We start from the raw sequence: 20,997 nt of genomic DNA, 5'->3' as shown, positions 1-20,997 counted from the left end.
ATAGATAGAATCTAATGTTTAATTGACACAGCCTGCTGTGTCAGTAAGGGAATCAGTGCTGCGTCTTCCCCGAGCGTCCTTGAGGGATCCGGCACTCTCGGAGAGGCTGATCCTCATTGGAGGCACCCAGGAGGGGCTCTGGAGCTGCCATGCAAACACCCACAACTACCGGTGTGGTTAAGAGCACATCACACACACAGGCACCCCAAAGTCGTTGACCGCGGATGAAGGAGCTGAAAGGGTTCTTTCATATAGTTATCCACAGGTTTATTGTGGAAGGTATCTTTCAGCTTTTTACCAGCTAGGCTAGTGGTTTAATGCCTTAGAAAGCCTCGAGCAGCGTAGAGAGGTAGCACGGGCGATCTAGCACTTTAGTAGCTCTAAAATCGGTACCTGTATCAGCTGCAAAGCAAATACCACTAGCAGAAGCAAAGAGGAGAAATACAGCTCCCTGCTCGCTCAATTTCCTGCAGTTAGAAGCTTTCAAAACAAACAGACAACAAGAGACATTCACAGGAGGGTAGCTGAACCAAGAGAGGACAGGGCCTCCCTCGATCGTCCCTTTTATTCGGAGAAGGGAAAAGGAGAGGACTGGGGGCGGACCCAGGGTGAGCGGCCAATCAGACACTGCTAAAGAGTTTGAGTTACATTCGGTTTTGCCCGCGCTTAGAATAAAGGAGCTCGGAGCACATGGCAGGAGCAAGTGTCTTTGGGAGGGGGAGGGGAAGCTCAGAACAGGCAGCAACAGTTTATGCCCAGAAGGGTCCAGGGATGAAAGACCAGGATAGCACAGGGTCCAAGGGATGAACATTTTATAGGGGGATGAACAACCAATCAGGAGAGGGCCCAGGGGCAGAGAGGGCACATAAACCAATGGGATGGGAGAGGGGAGGGACAAAGGAGAATGGGACCAATGGGGCATTGAGGAACAGGGAACATTCTAGAACTTATACATATTAAACAAGGAAGTTACATAATAAAACATCCATAAAACAGGGTGGAGTGCCAACAGGCCAACCAGAAACCATTGATCTACATGGGGAAACAAAGGTTTGTGGGACCTTGCAGTAAGCTGGAGGGAGATGTTCAACCTCTGAGCTGGCCCACCACAAGTTCGAGGTTGTGCTTGGGCCTTGTGGCTCTCCAACCACTCCAGCAGCAGCCACAACCGCCGCAACACTTAATGAATGCAAAGTTCCCAGTTCAGTGTTCCAGTGGCTAAACTGCATAGACTATTTCACAATAAAAAGCATGTCATGTCTTTTGGTGATCAGGCTTCCACTTTAAAGCTAAGTAGCTGTAATAAGAAGCTGATAAGGACTCAAAGAATCAGGACACTGAAGACTGAGAGGCTAAGTGTTTTTTCTGCTTTTTTCCTTTTACCATCTTCATATATTACCTTTTGAGGCATTTTTCCTGAATGGGCATGCAACCCATATACAGAATTTTGGGAAAATGGAGTAAACGGAATACCTATAACTGTTTTCTTTCACCACTGTGGCACAATAGCTTAATGTTATTGCATTGAATTGCTGTATATATTCAATGGTATTAGTGGCTCTAAAAATACTGCAACAGTTAATGAAAATATTATCCTTATTCAAGCGGATTATAGTAAGGTTAGTAGTTTTCTAAAATCTGGATGAATCCTCACATTCTATACATTAAACTCCACTGGGAGGGTTTGGTGTTGATGCCTTATACTTATCCTAATACAGTTATTTATTGCCATAGCAGCTTTTTAGAAATTAACATGCTGTACAGTTCAGCCAATATTTTAGGAAATAACATTTTTCTATGACAACACATTGTACACGAATCATTCCATCTCCCACATTTGCAGCATTTGTGATCGGTCTATTTTGCACCAATTAGCTCAATTCAAAAATGTTCAGCAACAGGTTGATTGTACCTTTAAGTCACTCAAAAGAACTTACTGGTTTTCCTCACTAAATGACAAATCCAGTTCCATTATTAGTTTTCTTACAGTCAGTCTTCAACATATATTGACAGTTTCTTGGCTTTATCAGCAGCATCCAATGAACATGGCAGCATACATTAATACAATTTTAAATCACCAAATTATTATCAGTTAAGTAAGTGGTGGCAAAATATAGCTATTGTAGAATTTTGTGCCATTAGATAATGTCTGTTTACAGAGGGCTGTGTACCTAATAAATCATCCATTATGTGGGAATTTGTGATGCAGCATATTATTAAGAATAGCCGCTCTACTCCCCAACACAATTTTTAATTCACTTCAACTAACAAAATTAGAATTCCAAAATATCTAAGCTCCTTGTTTAGCATGGGTACCACTGTCAAGCTTAACGACTAACTCCAGCAGCTAATATTTGCAGAAAACTAACCATGACCCAGGTAATGGCAAGGTAATAACAAGACAGAGACAGCCTAAGTCCTTTGGTTAAGAATGACATAATGTTTGCTGTCTTGTTCTCACTCTCTTTGTCCTTTCCATCCACCACATCTTCAAATGAATTGAAACATCATCACCTATAAATCTGAGTATCACTCCATTGCTTTCAAACACTGAATGGGCAATAACGGTAGACACTCACAGGTGTGATATGCTTCTCTTTCCATCTTTGAGCAGCACAAAAAGACTGAATCCAGAATTCTCAGTCCAGCCTCACTTACCATTCCATATCCTTGAAACTACATTGGTATTGATTATCATATTATATACTCTTTTTCAAAACCCTTCTAAGTTTAATGTCTTTTTGATTAGTCATTCCTGAAAAAAATGACATTCAAATATACCTCCATTGTGCTAGGCCAATTTACCTCAGGTCAAATTCTGCACTATTTATACTCAGCTCACATATACGTTTTATTGTAGTTCTGTTGGGGAAAAAAGGAAGAAAAGAAGAAAATAGGCAGGTTTTAAAGATACTGCAAGTTGTTAGATACTACCCAACGTTCTTCACTCAGAGCATATAAAGCATAAGTCTTTTTTAACAGAAATATTTCAAATTCCTTCTTTGAAGAGGTGTTTTCTGTCATCATTACAGGAATGCAGTTTACAGTACTTACAGGTAGAAAAGAAGCATTTTCTTTCATAAGGAGGAAAAAGTATGGCATAAGGCTCAGTAGTTCATATGGCTCCTGGACACCACATGGTACCATTTTCCACCAAGAACTGAACACATGAAAAAGCAAATCATGTGTCAGAGGCTTTGACAACTTTTATTTGAACTGATCATAGCACGATCTGACATAGATTCATGCAGTGTGCTACACTTACAGTATGTTAAGGTTCAGGAGAAAAAGGTGGTGATGCAACTTCAAGAATTGAGCTGAGGCATTTTTACCTTTTATTTCTTAGAAGTAACAACATAAGGACAGATGTCTACAAACCAGTTTTATCATTGCAGAAGTGGTTAACACACAGTCCAAGAGCAGAAGCTAAGCACAAGGAGGTTAGCTAATCAAGAAACTGTTTCCATCCATACCTTTGATTCTTCCAGTATGAGAGATACACAGTCTTGCATTGTCTGAGAAGCCACCAGGCAGTTTCGTAGTGATGGTTTTCTAAGAAGCAGGTGAGAATATCCTTGGGAGATTTGCACACTGTGGGAGAACAGCTTGCACTTGGCCAGCTGCACAAAGAAGAACAAGTGGAACAGAAAAGTGAAGATTTATTCTGGTGTGATAGGTTGGTTACTCTAAAATCCTTAGTTATATTCAGTATTAAAGGCTGAAGTTAATATCTTAAGAAAAATGTCAATTTTCATTACATGTGTAATTTTTATTACCTGTTACAGTGAGCCACGGTTCCCACCAGGGTGTACTGGACCCTATCAGGCAAAAGTTCCAAAGGTTTGACCCCTCAGGGACCCAGGAACCATAAAATGGCCGCCCATCCCAACATGGCTTCCCCGAGATAGCTTGGCAGGAAAAGTCATTGACCTCAGCGGGAAAGACGCACCATCCCGCTTGCAGGCAATGGCCTCCACACTCTTCTCTCTTTTCTCATGCAACCAGTTTGGATTGGGCCACTTTCACCCTCCCCACGTACCTCCCTCCCCATTGGTTATGATGTGCTGTTCTCCACCTCTGTACCACCCCTTGACTGTTATGTTATTGGTTACCAGATGTCTGCTCTGCCCTGGCTGTCAGGGTATAAAACCCCCTGCCAGAGGCTTTTCTGTGCTCTTCTTGGCCCTTCTCCCTGCCGCCAATAAACCTGCTTCTGTTCTTCCAAGAAGAGTCCCTCGCCTCTTCCTTCTCCCTATGCGCCTTATTCACCGGTGGTCGAGGCGAGCCCTGCTAGGGATCTTGCCCGTCCTTCCGTGTCTGATTGGCCTCCATCCTCTCCTCCAGCCGTGAGCGAAGATCGCCCAGTGCTCAGGTCTAGCCAAGCTAGCCCTAGACGAGCACTGTGGCAGCTACCCAGATATACACACACAAAAAAAAAGACCATTACATCCTACAACAGGCATAAACAGCAAGGTTTTGGTACTGGTGAGCAGTTGTACTGCAGAGGTAGGTAGCCTCTGTGAGAAGAGGCTGGGGCTGCTCTGTACTGGACACAGCCAATTCCAGCCGGCTGCAATAGACTTACTGCAGGGACAAGATGGTTGTGCCTCTGTGAAAGTGTATTTAATACACAGGAAAAAGATCATGGACAGGTAGAGGGAGGAAAACGCTAGAAACAGCATGTAAGAGAAGAAAAGGGAGGAGATACTCCATCACAGAGATGAGATTTTCCCACAGCTGATGAAGCAGACAATGGTAGAATAGATTTGTTTCCTGCAGTAACCCACCCTGGAGCAGGAGAAGCGTATGAGGAGCAGCAGCAGAAAGAAACTGCCAAGTACAGAATACAGCCCCATTCTCATCCTCAACTCCCTCTCCTGTGCCATGAGAGGTGTTGGAAGTGAAGGAGTGAAGTTGCATGTGCGAAAACGGGGATGCAATACGTTAAAATTTGTCTTCTTGTTTCCCACTACCTGAATCTATTTAATTGTGAGTACACTAAAGTAATTCTTTCCAAGTCAAGCCTGGTTTGCCTGTGCCAATAATTGTTAAATGATCTCTTTGTCTTATCTCAGTTTGCAATTTTTCTCATCCTAGTTTCTCCTCCCATCTCACAGAGGGGAAAGTGAGAGAGAGGTTGGGTGCATAGCCCTTAGCCAGAGCTAATGCTCCACATATCCATAGACTGAAACACAGGCTGAGGTTTGGGCTCTTGTCATGTGTCTGAGACAGTAAGTCTGGGCAAAGACCTACTAGAAACTGGTGCTTGACTGAAAGACAATTAGTTGCATTTTAGGCTAACCTTGAAAAAACCTGTGAGTCTTTCTTTGTTGATAATCCTAATAATTTCTAGATTTTTAGTTATTTATTATGACAGCATTAGCACTTACCCTCTTGATACTTAGTTCCAATATATGTGTGCATAATGGTGGCATTTTTCCTTTATTTGTCTGTCTTTGCTAAATTCATTAACAGTGCACTAGCATAGATCCACTTTATTGACAGACACACAGTCAAAACACCTTTCCACCAGGCACACTCTTGCACTTTACCTTATCCTCACTACTGCAATTCAAGGTATTAATAAGAATATGTTTACAATATTAAGGGTTGAGGGAACAAAGCCAAGAAGAGGGGAGAAGAATTGAGAGTCAGGAGAATATACTTCTGATATACTCAGGAGAAGCATTCTTTGAATTAATTTCTTGCTGTAGTAGTTTCCTTCTACTAACAGTGGCTGGCAATTTCCATGTGCTTTTCAAACTACCTTCACAGCCAGAAAGTATCGCACCATGTTAGAGATACATCTTACATCTCTCTGACTCCAAGTACACTGACCACCAAAATTTGTTGTTTCAGAAAGGGTACATGAGCAGGATACACTAACATGGCTAGGATTCAATAAGATATTACAATTTTTGCATTGCAAACAAATTTATGACATTTGTTAATGGCTCACTGAACTTCCAGGGTTTTCTCTTTCTTTTTGTTTAATTCCCTGAATTTGGAATGTTCCTGAGAAGTCTAAGAAGTTCAGGATGGACATTCTGGTGAATATCAGAAAGAATGCCATCCTCTTCCCTATGATATAAATATTGATATTGAAGAGTCCAGAGGTGGGAAAAGTCTCACTTGTGACAGGTAACAAAATGACTGCAGTAAAAATGACAACATGTCAAGTTGAGGTGAAAATGTTCATACACTGAACAAAAGCGATTTTCATGATGGCAAGTTGCAATAAAGTAACAGAAATTCAGCACATGTGGTGTTTTACCCTAGAGCAACCTACCTTGAGCACCTTCAATAAACACAAGACAACAAGAAAACTAAACACATATGTCGCAGTGGGGATTACTGCAACAAGTATATTTCAAACCAGGAGTCCCGTGGAAACCGAAGTATATATGGACAGATTCGTGGTAGATGTTTCAGAGATGTTTATTTCTCCAGCCGCATGGCCGGGGCTCAGCTCAGGAACTCCCAGGTCACGGGACCCCAGGGTCCTTGGCCACCCCGGGGAACACAAACCAACCAATGGGGAATGAGACTGAGCAGGGGCAGGGAGACCCCGTGTCTCCCCCCCAGGGCCCATCTCCCGGGGCTCCATGGCAGGGGAGGGACCCCAACATCTCACCCGTTTTATTTTAATAAAAGGAGAATGAAAACAACTGGATAAACATAACAAGAACAGTTTCAAGACAAAACAAGCCACCCTCCTGAGCCTTTAAATGTCCAAACAGATTCTGTGGAACATCTTAGGGCTGACAGAAGGGAGACAGAACTCTCTGGGCATGTTTTGTGGGGAAACTGAGGCAGGAGAGGGTTTAATTTCTTCCCTCCCCTTTTTCATCCCCCCCTCGGTACCGGAGAGGAATTGTAGGGAAATGGAATTGTATAGGGAAGCCATGGGGTGAAAAACGGATTAGGAATAAACTGGGGATAGGGCAAACTTAGGAAGGGGTTCATATTGGGTGTAGGGTAAAAGGGGGAAGTAGGCTGTGGGTAGGGAAATTGCAGGGATGGATATTGTTTATAATTCTGTGCATAACGGCTGCCTTTGACTGGAATACCCCCAGGCCCAGTAACATTTGCTGCTTGTAAACCCTTCTTTCCTTGCACTATATCAAATTGTACAACCTCCCCATCTCCTACACTTTGCAGGTAATTTTTAGGGTTATTCCTTTTAATGGCAGTTCTGTGGATGAATAAATCTTCCCCTGTATCATCTCGTGTTATAAATCCATAGTTGTTTTTGACATTGTACCATTTCACAGTTCCTGTGACTGTCGTGGCTATAACTCCTCCTATCACGTGCTTGCGTGTTTGTCGTGGCTGCTGGTCCCGCGTGGCCGCCGCCTCGCCGACTCCGACGTCTCGGCCGGGCCCCGCGTTGTGGCTGCTCCGCGCTCTCCGAGCGGCGCTGCTCCGGCGCGTGTCTGGGCTCTGCGCAGCCCCGCGTTGCCATCGCCGCTGGCTCCGTGCCCTGTGAGCGGTTCCGCTCTGCAAACTCCACGCTGCTTTGGGTGCGGCCCCGTTCCGGCTTGGTGCTGCGCTGCGCGGCTTCTCGTGTCACTGTGGAAACCGCCGCTTCTCCCTCCGCAGGGCTCTCCGAGCCGTGTGCTCAGAGCGGGCTGCCACGCCGATGCCCCGTTCCTGGCTGCTCGTGGCCCACGGCACCCGCGGCGCCTGCGGCATCGCTCCCTCACTCGCGGCCGCGTGGCCGGGGACCCCGAGACAGGGATGGGGTCCGCGATAAGGGGCGCGCTCCCGAGGGGGCCGGGCGCATCCAGCACAGGCACCTCCGCCGGCACGGCTGCAGTCATGTGCTCCTGGGATGGCAGCCACGCGGGCTCGGCCACGGGATAAGTAGGATCTTCTGCTTTAGGGGTAATGGGACCATTCAAATGCTCCTCAAGGGCTTCCCTGATTGTAAGGTATGCACGGCAAGCTTCTCTTTGATCCCATACTTCATCCCAGATCTCATCCCAGAAACACCCCTCACAAGATACAGGAGGTTCGATATTAAAAAGTAAGTCTCGAGAAATACAGGGGAACCTTTTGAAAAGCCAGATGAAAAAGTGTTCTAGATCTCCCGGTTGCATTACTTTTTTGTTTTGTTGTTCAAGGATTCCTTTTACTTCTAGATACATTTTTCTCTGTGGCTCAGAGAGCCCCATTTCCCACGATTCTTCCATAGTCCAGAGAGAATATCCAAACCAAGATGAGAAGAGAGAGGTCTAGAGTGGTTATTTTACTCACGAATTGTCCTCAGGGATCGGTATCTTGCCCGCATTCCTCCACCAGTTTGTCGCAGCGGGGATTACTGCAACAAGTATATTTCAAACCAGGAGTCCCGTGGAAACGAAGTATATATGGACAGATTCGTGGTAGATGTTTCAGAGATGTTTATTTCTCCAGCCGCATGGCCGGGGCTCAGCTCAGGAACTCCGCAGTCATGGGACCCCAGGGTCCTTGGCGTTATCAGGGAACCCAAACCAACCAATGGGGAATGAGACTGACCAGGGGCAGGGAGACCCCGTGTCTCCCCCCCAGGGCCCCTCTCCCAGGGCTCCATGGCAGGGGAGGGACCCCAACACACATAGATGCATCGCACCAGACATTTTCAAGGCAATCAAACCACATACTTATCTGAAAGCCTGCATGACCTTCCCTACTACTTTAACAAAAAAAAGGGTCTAATATAATTCCTAAAGTGACGTCTGTATAACTCCTTCAGGAATTAATGGCTCTGAAGGTTCACAGGTTTTGAAAGAGAAGAATTTTCACTGCCAAAAACAAGTATCTGGAGGTGACAATAAAATTCTCAAAATTAGTTTGTCATTTTATCTTTGGGCATGCTTTCAAATATACTACATATAATTGATTATATCAGCTAAAAGGAATGTTTCCTTGTATTTCATCACAGCTTCTTGCTGAAGAATTCCAAGTGAACCAGCAATACAGCTGACAGATAAGCTGAAAGAGGTATGGAGAATGCAAGTAGGAGAGGATTTCACTACTCATTGTTCGCTTCATCACGGATCATAGTAGGGGAAAATAAGTAATTGCCATTTGCATCAGTGAATACTCCACTCAAAATTACAATATTAAGACCACATTAACACAGGATATCCCATAACTTCATCATTGTTGCATCTTTCTATCTGATCCTTGTTAGAAAAAAAATTCCCATTTTTAAGTCTTCTAATAAAGTCTTAATTCCTGCTGTTCAATCTTATCAAAAAGAAGAATACAATAACTCCTTGGCAGGAGCCTTTGCAGTAGTTGAAGACTGTCAGCCCATATTCACCACTCTACTCATGTCTAAGCTAAACAGCTTCAAGGTGTTTGGTCTTTTCCTGATAGTTAAGGTTTCTTCTTGACCCCTTGAGGGAAGAATTCAGTTTTTCAGAATGACTTTGAATTTTACTTCATATTCCAGTGTGCTTGTAGCCACTCCTAAACTAGCGACATTGGCAAATTCAGTAGATACACTCTTCATCATCTTTTAGAACAGTTTGCAGATTTATCTCCTAACCCCTGTATTGGGATTCAATTCTGTTTGTATACTCCTGAAATAAATAAGACTTCATGTCTTTGAGAATACAAGTGGGGCTCCAAAGACTAAATATGACAAATATTTATAGGAAACAGCTAAGTAGCAATGGATAGCTCCCTAGAAATTGTAATTTTACTTGGAACGTACACAGATGTTAGGTAAAAAGTGAATAGGTGGCCCCATAAACTCATTTGCCAGATTTATAAGTGTATATTCACATATTAAGCTTCCTAAATTATTTTTTGGGTGAAATAAAAATCAGTATTACCATCTATTAAATATGTAAAGAAATCTGGCCAGGATATTAATACCCATTCCCTGATTTTTAATATATAAAAACTGCCAGGACTTAATCATAAAATCATAAAATTGGGTTGAAAGGAACCTTGAAGATCTAGTCCCAATCTCCCAGCCACTAGAGCAGGATGCTCAAAGCGCCATCCAGCCCGGCCCAGAACACTTCCAGGGAGGGGGTATCCACAGTTTCTCTGGGCAACCTGTTACAGGGCCTCACCATCCTTAGTCATCTTAACCTCATTACTTCTATTCCATGTTAAACACTATCACAACTCTTTTCTTTAATGTAATTATTCAGCTATTTGTTAGCTTAAGCACTGCTCCTCATTTTCAGTTGTATTACCTATGAAACTTACGTCTTTATCATTAATGAAGTCAAGTAATACAATTGTCTTAATTAATCTATTGCTTTATCTAAATATGGTCACAACTTTAAAAATCACTGATTTATGGATTTATACAGTTTGGGCTGTTGATGGGGATCCAAATTAAGCAGGCTACTACAAATATGCATGTGGAAAGTTTCACTAGACATTGTTTGCTCAATAAGTATTACCTACTGTGAACAAAATTAAATTCACAGAGAAAAGTAAAGCCCTGTCTACTGTCAGCTAGAATATCATTTAAATGTTGATAATTAATTTTACACTTCATATTTAATGATAGCGGGACAATCCCCTCCCCTGCCTGGCTGGAGATGCTGTGCCTGATGCACCCCAGGACAGAGTTGGCCCTCCTGGATGCCAGGGCACTGCTGACTCAAATTCAGCTTGCCTTTGACTGGGACCCCTAGGTCCCTTTCTGTGGCGCTGCTTTCCAGCATCTCATTCCCCAAGCTGTCCATACATCCAGGGTTACCCCATCCCAGGTACAGAATGAGGAACTTTCCCATGTTAAACTTCATACACTTAGTGATTGCCCAGTCCCCTGATTTGTTAAGGTGTCTCTGCAGGATCTCTCCGCCCTTCAGAGTGTCAATAGCTCCTCTCAATATAGTATCATCAGCAAACTTACTTACTGTCTTTTAATGTCGTAACTGTTATGAAATGAATGCCATTTCATTCCCATTTGCAACATTCAGTGACATTTTTGTAAAGACCTACTACTTTAAGTCTCTGATCAACAGTGCTGTTAAATTCTCTGTATTACCATTAGGACCATGCAAGATAAAAGAAAATATCATTGAGTCAATCTACTAAGAAGTTTCCTTAGCAATATTTCTTCCTTTGAAGAAACTAAAGGAAGAGTGTGTACTTTTTAAATAGAAAAAAAAAAAAAGGTTGGCAATTTGTTCTATGTTACTGTGAATCAAAAAACCTGCAGGCTGTTTGATTGTCTTTTGATCCAGATCTACTCTGCAGACAAGAAAAACTTAGACAAGTTAGAAGTCCTTCTTTTTCTTTGCCTCAGAGCTCTTTTGGGTTGGATTCATACTTCATTTCATCAGTTTTCTGGAGTCCAGCAATAAGCTATGATTCTGCATCTCGCCATCACTCCCCCTTCAGCGTACAATCTGCTTCTGACTTGCCTGTCTCAAACATAACACTGCAACCCCTCCCAATAAACTGTATAAAGAAACCGTGTCAAATAAATGTCAAAAAACTATGTCAAATAGTCTGTCTCTGACCTCCCAGCAGCACATTTATCTATGTTGCATTAGTGGCAAACTACTGCCCTGACATCTATAAGCCCCTACACAATAGAGGAAATACAACCAACTTAACCAACAAAGAACCACAAAACAACTTGAAGTGGTAGGTACAAGGGACAGACACCACTATCCCAATGCCACAATGGTCATCACAGTCTGCAGCACCCTGCAAAGTTACAAAGACTTTGGGTGAGTTCTTCTACCAGAAACATAAACAAGAGCACAGAGACCCTTACAATGCAGTCCAGCAGTGAGCTTGGCTTCTAAGACAGAAAAAGAACAAGGAACCCAGACCTTAGAGCTGTAAATTGTACAAAGAAAGAATGGTTGCTGGTCACTAGGACCTACTAATGTGGAACAGCCCACACCTACACTCCTGAACTTCCTCACTCTCAAAACAACAAATCCAGTTGGAAATACCCTATGATAAATACTCAGTCTTTTTACTCAGTAAAAAACAAGCTGGAAATTAAGCCCCATGCAGCCACTCCCCTTCCCCTGCCCCCCTCAGTGACACAAAGGCCAGAATTTATGGGTTAACAATTTACTGAAAACAGCAAACAGAAAAGAAAATAAATAGTAGCATCAACAATACTACTAACAACAATATATGAAAGAGAGTGATCACATGCAAAACGCTCACTGAGTCTCAGCCGATGTGACAGGACCACAGCTGAGACCTCTGCACCACTCTATTCATCATTTGCTCCCCTAGAAAAGGAACAAATTGCCCCCAGACCTGCTGTGCAGCACCTTTTTCTGCCACTTAAAGCCATGCCCCCTTCTTCTCAGAAGAGAGACTCCTCTTCCACTTGCTATTTCCAGACCTAATAGATGATGTAAGTGGTACAGAAAAACAACCTAGACATACCACAGAGCTCCAGGCTCCAGCCCCTCTCAGCTGCAGTGAAAAATTAATCCTGTCCTTGGCTTAAACTAGGACACTCAGACACACATCTCTTCAGCACCACATATGTGTGAAACTCCCCATAGCTTTTCACAAAAGCCACACATCAGTATACATTACATGCAAATAATAATGTACCCTATATCATGCCTTATCAAGGTTTTTCACCTCTGTTGGGTACACAGTATCAAATTCTGCTGCTATACATCAAAAATGTAACTTTGCCAAGGCCTTCTTGCTCCCGATTTTCAACTAGGTGCCTTGTGTTCTCAAGCCTCCTTTACTATTCTCTCTAATAGGAAAAAGCCCTTCATATCCAGCCAGGAGATGGGGCCCTCCTGTGGATGATTTCTTAAAGAAATTCTCTTATCTGATGCTGTCAACAATGCAAAAGTCCCTAAGGGAGTCTTATTTAAGGCTCTGTTAACAGCCTCTCCTCCCATAAATCCCAATCCATAGTGTTGGCTGTTCCAGGAACTCAGATAGTGTCTCCATTGATCAGATCCCAAAATAGAACTCCTTAAGAGTAAAGAACACAATTTTTACTCTGAGTGAAAAAGACAGACTGTGCCACAAGGGTACATGACATTAATGATAAAAGCAGAAGAAAGGATAAGGCCGTCTCTCAGGTTCTATACCCTGGCCTGGCATAGTCCTCTGGAGGAGAAAACATCCTAAAACTATGCCCCGTGGTAGGGTCTGGGAATGTCTCCCACTTGAAGATCCCAACCACTCAAAAAGGTGCAAGCATATGTGTACCTTGCCCTTACTTAGTGTGTGGAAGTGTCTGATCATCACTCTTGAAAAGGAGTCAAGCCAGTCTTGGCATAGGCAGTGATGAATGAAGAAGAAAGACCTAGCCAGACCTAAACTCCATTTCTCACTTAGTTTCTTGCAGACTGTAAAGAGAGTGGTCATCTCCCAGCCTCCTCAGTACTACAACTCTGCTTTTTGCTTTCCAACAGTGAAAAATCTCCAAATTACATCACAACCCTTCATAAGAATGGCATTTGTAGAGCATGACACCAAAGGTGCATCTGGCAGGCCCTGGGGAATGGGAGAAGGCCTGCTGGGATGATTGTAGAGCCATGCCAGAAGGAGCATGACAAAGCAGCACAGCCTTATCTATTCTAGTAATTGAGAGCATTTTAACTGCCAAATCATACCCAGGGAGGGCACTGGGGAGGGCTTTGGATGGCACGTACCAAATTCATGCCCAGAAGCATTCTGCTTCTGTATTAGTCTGGATAACGTGAGCCAGCACCAGGAAACATTAATGGCACACTCAGAGCCACTTGCATAGACACAACCACAACACACAAATAATATCACCTACACCCATCCATCTTGTCTTGTATCCTCATTTAAACTCACAGGCTTCATGTTGCAGACTTTCTCTCCAGGCTCTTATTTCTTTGGTTCATTACACACAAAGATCCCAGAATTTTTACTGATAACATTTATCTAATTACACTACTTACCTAAGACTTATCTTCTTTGTGACTGTTGTACATTGATTTCTGCTGGTAGAGACTCTGAGTTTGCAAGTCTTATTCTGATCTAAGGATGTATGTAACATTTCTATTTTTTTTCCCAGTGTAGGAACATATTTTTTTAAAAATTGAAGATACAAATACATGTTTCTGTTCTTTTTTTTTTTTTTTGAAAGTGAAGTCAAAGGTGCAGATGGAAGGAGTAGGTAATTGATTGTCTTTGCAAATTACAGTAATGGCCTAGAATTTCTCCTGTAATGCAATTTTACTTGCTTAGAAGTAAAAGGGAACCCACATCACGAAAATCAGCGTTTTGTAATTCCAAGCAAATGCATGATAGGTAATTCACAAATTGCTCAGGTTTTACCAGAAAGCTGACAAAAACTTTGAATTCCTCATACTTCTCAGAATCTGAAGCCTTGTCAATCCTATCTCCAATGATTAAAAACTGTTCTCTTAGGTTAATTCAATGGCCAGTTTATAATTTGCATTCTGAAATTCCAAGACACAATTCCAAGGTTTAAAATTATAAAAAAGTCAGTACTCCTACATAACTTTTGTTGGGTTTTTTAACTCCTGAAAAGACTTCAGGGAAACTAATACAATCTGTTTGGACACTGATTTGTATACTGTAAAGGTCAACAAAGTTGGTAAACCTGTTATTTAGAGTAAAGAATTTCAACCCTATTCCCATTAATGGTACCTGAATTCAGACTAACTCTGTTTTTATCTACAACTAATTTATTTAAAGAAACAACAAAAGATACTGAAATTCTTAGTGCCTCTATGTTATTTAACTTTATAGATTCATATGGCAACACAGAGATTACCAAAAATTCAAAGTGACTAGTAACATAGCTCTAAAACTGTAAAATAAAAGCTGGACTTTTGAGATTAGTGACTGTGAATAAATCAATGATACATTCAAATACTAGAGGTCTTATTCTAGGTGGCAGAAAATAATGTTTTTCTGGCACTTGAATGCATTACAATATTTTCTTTTGTATGCACCCATTAGATCTGAGACCTTTTAATTAGCCAAAAAGAGCCATTTCATTCACTTTTAAAAGTGCCTAAAATGCATATATAGCTGATAGAACATAATGAGGCTTTTTTCCCCCCCTCCAACCATTGTACTATCCAGAGTAAACATGTATTTTCAAAACAGGATCTAAATCCTTATTTACCCAGTTGACCACCAAGTAGTCCTATCCGTTCAAGGGTTTTTTTCTGCTTTTCCAAGTGACCATTAGTACAATGCTTTCCAAGTAAAAGAAAACTCAAAAATAAGAAATCATGCCTACAGTATGTGAGGTAGAAAAAAAACAGTCTGTTATTTACAGGTTTTGGGTTGGGGTTTTTTCAGTCCTTAGGCTGAAGTGTAATGTTAGAATGTCACTCCTAATGTCATACATGTACTCTTTTTTCTTTTTTGAACTTCTTCACATTCAGAGTTACATACAAAGTTCCCATGCTACATTTTATATCACTGTCAAAGCAGCCTAGAATTTTTAGTGGTATTTCACGAAATTCTACCAACATCCTCAGATCCTCCTGTCACTTAACCTCTGCACCACAATCACAGAGTTTGTATTTTTGCTTTTTCCTTGTTCTTATGCACAGTTCTATCTAACTGTTCTTTCCTTTAAACTGCAAAAACTTCTTATTTACACTTGTCAAGATGGGAACCTATAGTATCATCTGGGACTTTATTGAGTTTTTGCGTATGTCGTGCATTGTCTACTACCATATTTTGCTATTTGTTTTCAGGCACAAATGGTGTAGAAAGAAAGGCAAATGTTTAGAAATCTGACTTATCACCAGTGGAAAAATATCCCCAGGAAAAAATCTTCGAGTTTTAAGTTAAGTGTGAAAGCCAGACTGGTTATTCTTGTCCTAACATACTTAGCAAGCATGTGTCAAAAAGCTCAGTAACTCTTGTTTTTGCAGTAACTGCCATCATCCACTAGGGTATTTTCTCTTCTGCTTTTAGCACAAACCAACTTGAAATGTCCCAGAATCATTCACAATAACATAATGAAAAACGCAGGGAATTGCAAAAACATAGAAGGATCTACATGTCCCTGTCTGTGAATTTCAGGAATTACTGATAACAGTTAAAGGCATTCTCAAAATCCATGCCACTTCACACTTGATCTTGCACCTCTGAGTATTTCCTCAGCTCTTGGACCGTTGTCTTCAAGGCTACCAGTCCATTTTCCTCTTCTACCTGGGCTGCAATTATTCACAATAACTAAATCTTTTCAGAGCAAAAGGTTTGTTATACTGAGAAGCTGACAGGGCCCATTATAAATGATTTCCATAAATGCACAAGCCTCTCACAGGCCCAGCATTCATAATTATTACTTTCATAAATACTACCACAAAGGAGCACTCTGAAGATGCCCCTGGAAGTGGAACTTACTTTCTCAGAGGCGTGGAATTAATATTAAGCCTTTCCTTCCCCAATAAGCATAAAGAACTGATCATTCCAATTAAAGTACACATCTATAAAAAAATAACGAACACAAAAACTAATACAAACATATCCATTATTTTTCTGTCCAGGAAAATTGCAAGTTAACAAGAATTCTGTTCTCTTTTATCATCAGAGTTTGTAATTCCATAGACCTGGAATATTTTACCCTATGTTTTAGTTGTACTTACCTTTCATCGCATGGTACTAGTATTTCAAAATTCCTTAGTTATTGTACTAGTTTACATGTGTGAATGAAGAAGTTTATCTACACTGCGGTGTCTCTTTCAGAATAATTCTTTCTAGGCACATTCTACTCCAAGTTCTCATTTCTGCCCTTGCTAACACATCTGTTACCTCAGTCTTCACTTTGTGTAAAAGAAAGAAAAAAAATCCTTTAAGATGCACTACTGTCTTTAACTAAGATGGAAGCTAAATATGTGTCCCCATTCATATAAAGGTGAGAAACCAAAACCCTCTACAAAGAAGACAGCAGAAGTGAACTTCAGTTTTCAATGACTGACTGGAGATATAAAATGAAGATAATAAAGCACATCACATAAAAACATGAAAGTTGTGTAAAATGACTTTTCTTATTACACTACTGCAATCTTCAATGTTCCTTTCATATTCTGGATATTGGTCACTGTTCAGAAAAACAAAATAGAGCTCACAATGCTCCTGGTTCAGTTTACAAGAGAGAACAGAGACGCTTTTATCTTCACCTCTTTCTTTTCCAAGGTCGTTTCAGCAATTAAGATGCATATTACACTCTAACAGTACTGTAGCTCTCCTCATCTATGACTTCAACCTCTTTTCTAAAGATCTTACTCCTTTTCATAGTACTGTGCAATCCTCTCAAATATCTCAAAAATCCTCATCTTTCAATGAATTTTAAACAAGGACTACAGTTGAAAAAAAAAAAACTAAAACAAAAAGAAAACCAGCCCGAGACACATACAACATATTAGGCAAACCATCTAAAAATTTATTTGCAAGTGTTATTTCTGCAAACACTAATGAAGATGCAAAACATATCTGCATTATTTACACTCACACTCCTAGTTTCACTTTTTAAATTAAACCACACCCACTACTGGGAGGAAAAACTTCAACTGCAAAAGCTATAGACAGCATGTTCAATACATAGATTTTCTTTACCTCATTTTCATTAGCCTCTCTGCTTTTGTATGTGAAATCTAGGCCTTCAGCTTGGCAGTTGGATTCAAGTTTCTCTTCTCATTGGTGGATTGATAGAGGTTTTCTGAGGCGTGGAGTGAATTTCTACTGTATATGTTCAAGTAAGGAATTTACAGCAATGGTTAACAATGCCAGACATGGTACTAGCAGATGCTACACAAACTCCCCTGCAGAGCTCTGTGAACGCATTTCAGTCCTGATCTATAACACCCCTGCTATTCGATCTGGACCTCTCCTGTGCAGGGCCTGACAGAAGTTATCTGGTATTGTGGCTCTGTGATTCGGGCAAATAGCCACTAAGGACTAAATAGATATCCCAAAAGTCATCTTCACTTGTTTGATAAGCCAGTTTTATGATCAGATCTAGATTATGCAGAAGTTAATAGGCATTGTCATGAGTCAGTAAACACAAAATTGTTTTTCCGCATCTGACACAGCAAAGCAGTAAAAACAAGGTTACTCACAAAAACACAGGAAAAAAAAAAAAAATCTGGAATTAAGGCATACAAAACCAGTATTTTTTTTCTAGAACTATACGGTGTCCTTTAATTCTACACATAGAATTCCCAGTGGGGAATTTCAGCTTGTGCTTACAACTGACTGATCCTGAGGAGTCACTGTTGTACTAGTGCTGTTTACTCACTGTAAGATAGTTAAAAAAAAAAAAAAAAAAGAAGAAGAAGTTTGAAGTGCTAGAAGCTATACATAGTGGTTATTTAATGAGAAAGCATTTCTAAAAAAAAGAATACTGCCAGGAGTGCTAGTTTGAAGTGAGCTGGAAGGCTTAGCATTTCCTCTCCATTCTCTGTGAGACTGTGGAATACATCAGGAAAAGTACAGCAAACATGTAGAAACAGACCACCAGCATATCCTCACTACTACAAGCTTTCACAGATCTCTCAATGCCAGAGATATGACAGTTTTCAGCTGCTGAGTATCTGTCCCTGGTGCAGTAAGAAAACCATAGAGCCAGTTAGGGGTAAAAAGAATGAAATCCAGATGCTTGTTTTGTAACTGCATGTTGATATTATTTCTTGAAATGCAAGTTAAGCATATTTAACTCTTTTTTTCTGTTATCTTTTTAATATGGCACAGTCCTGAATCTTAACATATAAAATTTTAATAATGATTCATCAGGTTTCAAAATCTTTAATGAACATGTTGCCCTTTTTCTTGGGAAAAATATTCTATTACTACATTCAAGACAAGAATACTAAATTTCCTTAGATGTTGCGTTAATGACTAACTTACAAACCTTTGAAAATAAAGTACTTGCTAAATAACAATATACTTACAGTTATATTAGTGTGAACAGTGTCACTGAAACACAAAATATGATTCTAAGTCCAATTGTTTCAAAACAAAGTAGAAAGCATTAAAGAGGTATTTGTAGCCAATACTCGTATGATGAACTGCTGGATGCTCCCATGGGCAATAAACAAGATTATCAGTTATCCATTATCCTACAGCGGCACAGTCCATCAGTACCTAGTGTTCTTGGCTAATCAAAACAAATAGACCAAACATAGTGAATTGTAGTGAACAAGTGTGAGGAGGACAAGGCAGCAGAGAGGACCTGTTGTGGGCTGACCACAACCCCTGTTCCTTGAGAAGCTGGGAATGAAGCAGTGAATGCGATCTCTTATTAGCACGTTATTGACAGGACACAGGTAGAGTTAAAATAGCTTTGAAAAACTTATCATATTTCACATTGGTGAAGTGTCACAATCATAAGCCTGAGACAAACAGGGGTTAGGGAGCATTTTTTTATCTGTTTTTGTTTCTCACAATTCAACTCTATTTTAAATGGCAATAAAATAATTTTTCCTAAGTTGAGTCTGTTTTGTCCATGATGGTAATTGGTGAATGATCTCCCTGTCCTTATTTTGACTTGTGGGCTTCTCTATCTTGTTTTCTCCCACCAGCCTGGTGAGGAGGAGGACAACAAGAGTGGCTAGATGACTGTCTGGCTGCAAGCCGAGGTCAGCCCACCAAAACTTCCTTTATGGACTTGACCAGTTTTAAATGGTTCTCTGTACTTTCTTGGCTACACCTGGGCAGATATCAGAAACCTGTTAGGAAGGGATATCTGTCTAGATTTCAGAATTTTTTTAAATGAATTTTAATGAACTGATGTGATTTTTATGACAGAAATATAATCATAATGGAGAAAGAATGCTATTAGGCTGAATTTGTCAAGGCCCCAAACTAGGGGAAGTGGCATTAAATGCAGAAACACATTTAGTCCCCTTAATTATGTTGTCATATTTTCTGTGAATATTGTGTTTTGCAACTCAGAAGAGACTTATTCCATTATATATATTGGATTGTAGCTATATTATTTTAAAAAATAAGTAAATATTTTTGTATTAGCATATGATTTATATAATTTAAATAGAGTTCAGGCAGTTTTCAAAACTTATCATATGTGCCATTAAATCTACTGAAATGTTAGTTACAAAACTCTAACTTACACATTTCTTGACATCTCTGCAAGAGGTTTTGATATTTCAAGATTATAGCATTAAGAAAAAAAGCAAGAAATCTGCGGCACACATTTGTTAGGAATTATAATGCGTTCCACTGGACCTTTATGCAGAGGTAAAAGTATGTCTTCAGGGTAAGGTCCCTAGGTGACAGTCTCAAAAAGCATATTCATGTCAGCTTGGACTCTGTGAATAGCAGAGTGAATTGGCATTGTAAAACAATCAGTTTCTCCCAGCCCTGTGCTTGGAGGTGTGTCACACACAGTAACAGCAATAAAGAGCCTTGCTTCTATCAAAGCCATCAGAGAAGCAAGAATCAGGAACTGTACAGTAAGATATAAATACAAAATCAATAACAGGAATACATAATTTGTCATCTACATGTAAATTAATTTTACTACCAGCATCTGCAAGTCCAGAGAAAGCACAAATGTACCATACAGGAGACTTCAAGCTATTTTTCACTCAGTTTGTTAAATAAATTTATTACAAACATCTTCTTATTGAATTGATTACACAATTTGCATCACTCTTCAAAATGATACAGAACCTTTATTATCTTTATATGGGATTTACATTCTAAATATTTAAAGCTAGAAAAAGCAGACTGCATTCATTAACTTTAGACCTGTAAATGTTCTGTAAGACATATCTTTTGCTATTTTTAATTTAGGGTGTTCTGAACCATAATCTGAGCCATTCAAAAGGCTATGAAGTATTAGAAAAGCAACAATTAGATAACTGGCAAAAGATTATATTTCCCTGCCTAGCAGAAGCACCTATGCACATATTTAATTTTAAATAGTTGATTCATTTCTGAACTACTTCTTAAATTTCTTCTTATTTTCACTAATTTTCATTATCTGTCAAGAAGGAAGTGTGCTACATTGTCTGTGTATTCAATCTGAAACTGTCTCACTTCACTAAA

Source organism: Coloeus monedula (genome assembly GCF_965178545.1).
Source record: "Coloeus monedula genome assembly, chromosome: Z".
In the NCBI taxonomy this organism is placed as follows: Eukaryota; Metazoa; Chordata; class Aves; order Passeriformes; family Corvidae; genus Coloeus; species Coloeus monedula.
The sequence above is the reverse complement of the archived record's forward strand: the minus strand, read 5'-3'. Positions refer to the sequence as shown.